We start from the raw sequence: 9,409 nt of genomic DNA, 5'->3' as shown, positions 1-9,409 counted from the left end.
ATATCATATAAAAGCTAGAGACAGTAGTGCAGGAGTGGCACCACCCACAGTGACATGTACTCTCATATCAGGCATAAAGAAAAAAATGCAGCACAGACTTGACTGTTGATCAATCTTGCAGAGAAATTTTCGCTACTGATATTCTCTCTTTCAAAATATTTCCATTTTGTGTACAGTTAAGATAAAACTAGTTAGCAGTTCTCTGAAGGCATAAGTCAAAAAACAATCCCACACCAGTTTGGAATTATGATCAATGAAAGGATTTTTTATTTAAGGGAAAAACTTACAGATCACCATCCTAGACAACAGCCCTCTAATCAAACAGGAACAGAGTCTAGCAGTCAGAAGCAGGAGCCGGAATCAAGAGAGCCAAGAGCAGGGCTACTGCTGCTTTTTAAAGCAAAAGAGACCACATCCAAGAGGGCTGGTATCTTAAAGGTTATTGGCTGAAGGAACAGAAGGAGCTCCTGCATCACTTCTCCATTTGTTGAACTCTTAACTGAAGGTGTCAAAATCTATGCTGATCATGCATACATAAGATGGAATAAAAGCAATATACAGCAAGCCAACAGTCAACAATAAATTAAATGGAGATAAAATTAAAGTTATTCCACTAAAATCAAGAATAAGAAAGGTTGTTCACTCTCTCCATATCTACTCAATATAATACTGGGAGTTCTAGCTAGAACAATAAAAGAGCAAAAATCGATACATGGGGATGCAAGTTGGTAAGGATGAAGTCAAACTTTTGCTATTTACAGATTATATGATAGTATACATAAGTGGCCCAAAAATTCTACCAGTGAACTACTACATAGCTGAGAAACACATTCAGTAATGTGGTGGGATCCAAGATTAATTAAAAAAATTAGTACCTTTTGTGAAATTTCCCTCTGTATACTGTGATAGTAAAGTGTTTCATTGCCACTAATTAATAAAGAAACTATTTTGGCCTATAGCGGGGAAGAAAATAAGTAAGTGGGAAAACTAAGCTGAATGTAGGGTGAAAGAAGTTTAAGTCAGACTGACTTCATGTACCTGCTGAAGAGGAAAGATGCAAGAACCTTACTGATAAGTAAACCAAGAGTCTCATGGTAAAATATGAAATAATAGAAATGTTTTAATTTAAGATGCAAGAGCTAGCTAGGAACACACCTGAGTCATTGGCCAAGCAGTGTTGTAATTAATCTAGCTTCTGTGTGATTCTTCAGATTTGGGAGCCAGGAAATAAAAGTATGAGTTCTGATTACATAATGGGACTTTAACACCCTAAAATTAAGAGTCTCATTCTCTATCTACTGAGCTAGAAAGAACAATTTCTGTTTACAAATGTCACCCATAAAAATCTTAAAAAAAAACAAACAAAAAAAAAGAGGGCTTTAGATCTCCGCAAAATTGGAGTTAGGCACAGCTTCGGGGTAGTCACAATACTACCAATACTACAGACAGGCTCTGTTTGTTGGCAGTGAGCTGAGGCATGGATCTTTTAAGGGAAAGCTTCATGACTCAGTGTGAGCAGCAAAAATTGGGTGACTACTTTAAAAAACAGCTTCGTGGTTTGTGCTGGTGTCATAAATGACTCTGGCTTTTTCATGAAGTTCTGTTACAGAGCACTTGAATGGAGTTTGTGAGTAGCGTGCTGCAGGTTACTTTGGGGCAACATGGGTCCGCTGCTTCTGGGAGTTGGGTTGGCAAATGCAGCTCCCAGAGCTGGGGGTAACCGAGCTTCTGTCATGTTGGAAAACCGAGCAGATGAAACCAACAAACAAAGCGTCTGCTCTGGTAGTAGACATGCGTGCTTTGTAACAATTTAAAGCAGTCATCAAAATAAGAATTACAGATATGCATTAAAGACAGATTCAGACAAAATTAAACATCTAGACATGTCATAATGTATTTAAAAATATATGTCGGTTTAAGTAAAAAAAATGGGAATAGGAGGTTATAGAAAGAAATAATATTAAACAATAAAACAAAGTCTTTAAAAAGACAGTACAAATAATATAAATGAGTAGAGACAGTTATAGATTATAACAATAAATATAACAAAAATAGGTACTAAAAGAAAAGGAGTAAAAATAATAAGTTGTGTAAAGATGGAATATACATAGAGAGTCCTGATTTTTTATATTATTGTGTTTTCTTTGGGTTTTTTGATTGTTAATGAGCTAACTTCTGAAAAACATTTGATTTTAGGGATTGTTAAGAAAAACTAAATATATTTTAAATGTATCTTGCCTTCAAATTTTGTGTCTAATTTTATGTTACTTTGGAAAAGAAGTTCTGCTTTTGTTTTCATAGATGAAAACTTGTGCATTCCTAAGGGGCTAATGTAGTTTGATGGAACAAGATCCACTGCCAAGTGCTACATTAACCCTCAAATTACTTCATCCAACAAACAGCAGGAAGTACTTGGAGAAAACTAAACACAGATTCCCAAAATAATTGTGTATAAATGTTTATTTTCATTTAAAAATGGTTATAAATGATTAATGATCACAGTCAGTTTCTGTAAAAATGTAAGGGGGGGTATGACATAGAGATGAATACCAAGCAATGGTATGGATCTTGGTTTATTGGTAAAATTTAAGGTCAATTTTGTTATGTATATTTCTACTCTTGCTTAAGGTATTATGCTTACACAGCTCATTTTAAAATCTATAAATAAAATACCAATTAATAGTCATTTGTAAGAGACAAACTTTAATCATGTTTGTTAGGTTTTCTAGATATACGGATATAGATTTCAGTTAGATAATTTTCAACATTTAAATACCTACAGAATATGACATTTAAAATGTTTTAAGAACTTAAATTTTTCTCAACGAGACATGCCTGCTTCAGGCAGCACCAATTACTTCAGAAATGTTGATGGGCCTTTAAGAAACTCATTATGAAATTTGCCTTCAATGTGACAAGGCTAGCCATTTGGGCAAGAAACTGCTCTTGACTAGACTGCTTGATGGTATGCTGTATGATCTGGACATGCAGGACCCAGAGCCAAGTGACTCTTGAACTTTGTAAAATATTGGATAATTCTTCAGGGTTCTTGCTTCACAAAAGAAACTGCCAGACATTCTGCTGAACACAAGAGAAAGTGACAGACAAAATGATAATATAGACAAAAAATCTTTCAAATTTTCTGCTTCATGTAAATGTTTGCCATATGCTATTAGCTTGCAGACTGAAATTGGGTGCCCAACATTGCAGAAGTTTGAGTGACTGTTCAGGCAGCACGATGTCTCTGTCAGTTCTAGAGTTTTGGAATTTGCCTACAATATACTTCCTGCTTATTATTATATTCTTCTAGAAGAAATATTATATTCTTCTAGGGTCTTTGATAGAGTTGAAGACAGCTAGTTATAGTTATAATTTTCCTGAATCAAGATAAAAGATAAATTATATTTACAACTCTATACTCAAAGAAATATTATAAATACAATTCTTGCTTGATAACTATTTTGTACATGTAATTTTACATTTTAAAACTAAAACCTTCCTTTTTATTTAGACAGAAATGAGGATATGATATGAGATTATACTTTGTATGTGGTGAATATGTTTTAATAACATTTGTTTATAAAGAAGTTCCTTTGACCTATGGCAGGCTAGAATATTGCTAGGTAGAAAAACTAAACTAAATGCAGAAATAATGAAGGTGGAGTAAGGCAGATGCCATGTAGCTGCTGATGGAGAACTATGCCATAAATTTAACAGTAAACCATGAGCCTCATGGTAAAATATAAAATAATAGAAATGGGTTAATTTAGGATTTTAGAGCTTGCTAGGAATATGCCTGAGCCATTGATCAAGCAGTGTTGTAATTAATAAAACCTCTGTGTGATTATTCGTATATGGAAAGTCAGAAAAACCAAGAAAATTAGTCCTTCTGTAAACAAATGATAATCTGACTGAGAATAAAATCAGAGAAAAAAACATCTTTTATAAAAGTCACAAATAACATAACGTATCTTGGGGTAATGCTAACCAAACAAGTGAAAGACTGTATGACAAGAATTTTAAATCATTGAAGAAAAAACCCAGGATAGCTATAACAATTATGAAAATAAAGGAACATCTGGAATTACCATTATCCCTGACTTCAAGCTATACTATAGAGCTATAGTAGTAAAAACAGCCTGTTATTGGCATCAAAACCATCATATGGATCAATGGAATTGAAACAAAGACCATGAAATTAATCCATACACCATTTAAACATGTGATTTTTGACAAAGAAGTCAACAATAAGCAATGGAATAAAGAAATCTTTCAGCAAATGGTGCTGGCATAACTGGATGTTAACATGTAGAAGATTGAAAATAGATTTGTATCTATTGTCCTGCACAGAAATCAAGTCCAAGTTGATCAAAAAAAAGATCTCAACATAAATCTTGTTACACTGAACATGAGAGAAGAAAAAGTGGGAAGTAGTCTTAAACACACTGGCACAGAAACTACTTCCTGAACATCACACCAGTGGAACAGACACTGAGATCAACAATTAAGAAATAGGACCTTCTGAAACTGAAAAGCTTCTGTAAAGCAAAGGGTACTATCCCTACATTTAATAGAGGACTAATCTCCAAAATATATAAAAGACTCAAAAAGCTAAGTATCAAAATATCAAATAATCCAGTTAAAACTGGAGTACGGATCTAAACAGATAATTCTCAATAGAAAAACTTTAAATGGCCAAAAGACATTTAAATGCTTATCATTCATAGTCATCAGGGAAATGCATCTTACACCTAAAATGCATCAGGGAAATGCATCTTACAGATAAAAAGCACTGATGTCAGCTTATGTTGGAGAGGATGTAAAGTAAGGAGATCATTCATCCATTGCTGGTGGTTGTACAAACTTGTACAACTTTAGTAAGTTAAGGCGAACCTGGAGTATGTCTGGAGCTGTCAAAGGCTTTGTCTGTCCCTAGCTAATAAAGAGCTATCAAATGGTGTTTTCTGAGTGTCCAGCAACAGGTGCTGTTAGAGTCCCTGATTGTGCCTAGCCAATGAGAGATAAGCATGAAATGTCAACTGTCAATGTTTTAGAACATCTGGGTGCTGGGGACCCAGACGGGAACATAAAGTTTTTCCCTGTTGTTAAATAAATGAGCCTGCTGTAAACCTTCTACTGACTCCCAATGTTTGTGACTGTTGATGCTTCTTCTTTCTACCCCCTCCTTTGAAGAAGATTTTAGGACCCAGCAACATACAACCACTTTGGAAATCAATTCCTTAGAAAATTGGAAATCAAGGATCCTCAAGTGCCAGCATACCAGATTTGAGCATATACCTAAAGGATGTACAGTCATACCAAAAGGACACTTGCAGAATTATTTTTAATAGCCAGAAACTGGAAACAAGCTAGATGCCCCTTAACAGGAGAATGAACAATGAAAATGTGATTCATTTACACAATTAGCAGTACTCAGTTGTAAAAATTGATTACCTCATGAAATTGTAGACAAATGGATGGAACTAGAAAAAAAAGCATCATGTGAGAGGTAATGCAGAAGCAGAAAGACAAAGATAGTATGTATTCACTCATAGGTGAATATGGAATAACCAACCTATAATCCACAGTCCCAGAGAATCTAGATAACAAGTAGGGCCCAAAGAGGGATGCATGGATTTCCCTAGGGAGGAATAAGTAGAAAAGAACTCCTGGTCTAATGTGAGTAGGTGGGGAGATAGAGGGATGGAAACTAGAGGGAAAAGTTAGGTAGACTGAGGGACATAGGCAACTTTAGGCAAGACGGAAGAGAAAAGTAACCAAAGAGACCTCTTGATTCATGTCATTTTGGAGTATGAAAAACCTTGGTACCAGGGAAACACCCAGGAACCCATAGGAATGAACCAAATTAAGACTCTTACCAATAGTGGAGAGTGTGCCTGAACTGACCATCTACTGAAAGCAGATTGGTGATTTCAATAATTGCTATCAGAGAAGCTCTGTCTGGTAACTGAGAAAAACAGAGGAAAAGATCTACAGACAAGTACTTCAATTAGCTCTGAGAGTCTTGCAGAAGAAATGGAAGAGGAAATGTACAAGCCATGGGGGACCTGAGCTCACAAGAACTCATGGACAAGGGAACAATAGTTAGGGAGACTGTATAGAACTGACCTAGGCCCTCTGCATGGGTGTGACATTTGTGTAGCTTCATCTCTTAGTTAGATTTCTTTTTATTTTCATTTCATTTTACATTTCTTTTTTTTTCATTTTTTTTTTTCATTTTACATTTCAACCACCTCCTGCCCACCCCCTTGCCTACCCTAGAAAACCCCTTGCCTACTCCTCCCAAAGTTTGGTGTAACTGTCTCTGTGTATTTCTCCTTCATGATCTTGACTTCCTTTACTCATATATTTCCTCCTCCATCTCTTCAACTGGATTTCCAGAGCTTAGTCTAGTGTTGGGTGCAGAACTTTGAATGTGGTTCCATCAACTACTGGATAAAGGCTAACAGTAAGAGTAGGGCTTCTCCCTGGCATCTGACAGGCTTTTTGTAACCTGGTCCCCATGCTGCATTACCTTGTTGCAAAAGTAGGTTCAGTCCTGCTTCAAATCGATGTGCCATGCTTTGTGTAAACCCATAGGAGGCTTTCCCCTTTCTGAATTAAGATGAAAGAGGAGATCTTGGGGAGGAGTGTATATGGGAAAGGGAAGAGACAGGAGTAGAGGAGGGAAGGGAAACTGGTTGGCTTGTAAAATAAATTAAAAAATGTTATTAAAATAAATTTAAAAAATAGAAGAGAAAATGGATTTTTAATAGCTTTATTTAAACGGAAGTTTACAAGCAGACTTTCCAGAACTAAAATGACAGGTCTCTATTTTTGTCATCAAGAATATGCAGTACTTTGGTGCTGCAGGAGTACCTTCTGCTGCTTCAGCCAATAGTCGCTGAAGCACGACCCCACAGTGCTGTGGGAGCGCCTTCCACTCAGTCAGCCAATAGCCGCTGAAATACCAGCCCACTGGGGTGTGGTATTTTCTCTTTAAAAGAAGAGCGGCAAGCCTCGGCTCAGCCTCTTGGTTCCAGAGCTTGCTTCTGGCTCCTGCTCCAGCGACTATGCTCCTTTCCTTACGATTTATGTGCATGTAAGTTTACCCCCCCAAATAAATGTCCCTTTAAAACATAACTGGTGTGGTATTAATTCGCCATTATTTTGGTGTAGGAAGTCCTCTTGTCTGTGTGTTGCTTTCATTGATTAATAACAGAACTGCCTTGGCCTGTTGATAGGGCAGAACTTAGGTAGGCGGGGAAGACAGAACTGAATGGTAGTAGGAGGAAAGAGTCAGAGAGAATCCATGGATCATCTGCCTGAGACAAACACTGGTTAGAATCTTCGCTGGTAACCGCTGCCGCATGGCAATATGCAAATTAATAGAAATGTCTTAAATTGATATAAGAATTAGCCAATAAGAAGATAGAGCTAATGGGTCAAGAAGTTATTTAATTAATACATTTTCTGTTTGATTATTTTGTTTGTGGGCAGCTGGGACAAACAAATGGCCTTTCTGTTAGAGTACTTCTGTAACATGAAGGTCTCCTTGTTGAGGTTTTCTGTCCTGCTTGGTACCCCAGCCATTTAGTTCCATAGAAAATCACACAGAGATCTTCATAAGTTATAAAACTGATCTGCCTATTAGCTCTGCCTTCTTATTAACTCTTTTTTTTTCAAAGCTACTTTTAATACTTTGGGGTGTGCCCCACAGGAATAAAAAACACTGGGAAGGGGTAACCCCCTCACCCCAGGAGTGGCCCAGGGGTAGAGAGGCTACCTGAGGGGAAGGAAGCACAAAAGGAACCCGCTGCAGACTCAGGGCCAAGGGAATACCATCGGTGCTGGGACCCGTGAGCACTACAGGAAGAAACTCGAGCATGGTGGGACTGGCTCCAGATACACAGGCGTAGGGCAAGAGGGTTGGACACGAAGCCACAAAGCTACTTGGGTTCCTCCTTCTTCTCGTTTGCCTTTTTCTGCTTCTGCTGCATGATCTCCGAGTCCTTCTAGTTGCAGGCGGCAGCAGAAAGCCCATCATCTCCACGCTTTCCTTTAACTGAGTCGCTCTACTTCTTCATGTTCTTCTGGCGGGCAAGCTCTCGCTGGTTACCACGAGTCATGGCAACGGCAGCAACCCTTATTAACTCTTGTAACTGATATTATCCCATTATTCTTATCTATGTTAGCCACATGGCTTGGTACCTTTCTCAGCGGGGCAGCTTACATCATGCTTCTCGGTGGTCTTGGCAGGAGTGGGGGGAATGGGCTTTCTTCTTCCCAGAATACTCCTGTTCTCCTTGCAACACCCCTACTTCCTGTCTGGTTGACCTGCCTATACTTCCTGCCTGGACAACCAGCGTTTATTTAAACATGATTGACAGAATACAGACAATTCTCCCACACCATTCTTCTACTCATAAATCTTTGTTTTATTAGTAAGACGAACAAGAAAAGAAATTAGTAATATTTTGTACAATATGAGATCTAGAGCAAAGTATAGAGTTATGTTAAGGATCATCAATGATTGTATAGATCATACCAATTTCCACATACATACTCCTGAGCTGACTTCAAGCAACCAGCATGATGTTATAAAAGAATTGTTGAGAAAATGTAGATATATATGTACTTATTCATGTATATAAACATGGTGTGCATTCATGTGTGTGCATACATATGTATGTGTATGTGTGACTACAAAGACATCTTACTAAAACTATAGTCAGGCAAATTTTATTTATTTCTGTTTTTCAGAAGAGACATCATGAAGCTGTTGTGTATGTATTTTTATTCACAAGTATGAACTATGGGAAAAGCTAAAAATGGTCCTGATCAGATAAGAAGGTACAGTTAATCAAAGAAAGTCAACCATATTGATAATATTAGTGTAACCTTGAAATCTAAAATGCTTAATTCTAACTACTTCAATTACTAACTATATTAAAATGTTTTCATTGGAAATATGAATTGTAAACTCACATAGTTATTATTATGTGTGAGTGCTATTTTCTTCATGAAGAGCTACATTCTTTGTATCTTGATAAGTGTTTACACACATTATACATAGATATATTCCTATAACAAGAGATGAATGTCATTTTTCTCTTACCATTATTTTATTAATCACTTCACAAAGTTCAGATTACATTAATTTATTTAAAATGAATACTATGTCTAAGATCTGAGACTATTCTGTGATGGTGGTAGCTAGCTGAAAATAAGTATTGTGTAAGTGAGTGGCAGACTTAGAGAATTGACTTGTGGCCACACTGGGAAATCAGGACTGATGAAAGCAAATGAACTGACATGCAGCTGATAGCCCAAGAAAAATCTTTCACTAACTGACAGAAGCAAGTTGTAGTGCCTTTAGTATGATTTTGGACACATGCCATCCATACTT

The 9,409-nt window shown here is 36.9% G+C and overlaps 1 pseudogene; it reads right to left on the bottom strand.

The window, feature by feature from the left end:
• Positions 1 to 7,674: 7,674 nt before the first annotated feature.
• Positions 7,675 to 8,129, bottom strand: LOC125391005 (small EDRK-rich factor 2 pseudogene; annotated as a pseudogene).
• Positions 8,130 to 9,409: the final 1,280 nt, after the last annotated feature.

Source organism: Myodes glareolus, chromosome 16, assembly GCF_982192425.1.
Source record: "Myodes glareolus chromosome 16, mMyoGla1.1, whole genome shotgun sequence".
Lineage (NCBI taxonomy): Eukaryota > Metazoa > Chordata > Mammalia > Rodentia > Cricetidae > Myodes > Myodes glareolus.
The sequence above is the reverse complement of the archived record's forward strand: the minus strand, read 5'-3'. Positions and strand labels throughout refer to the sequence as shown.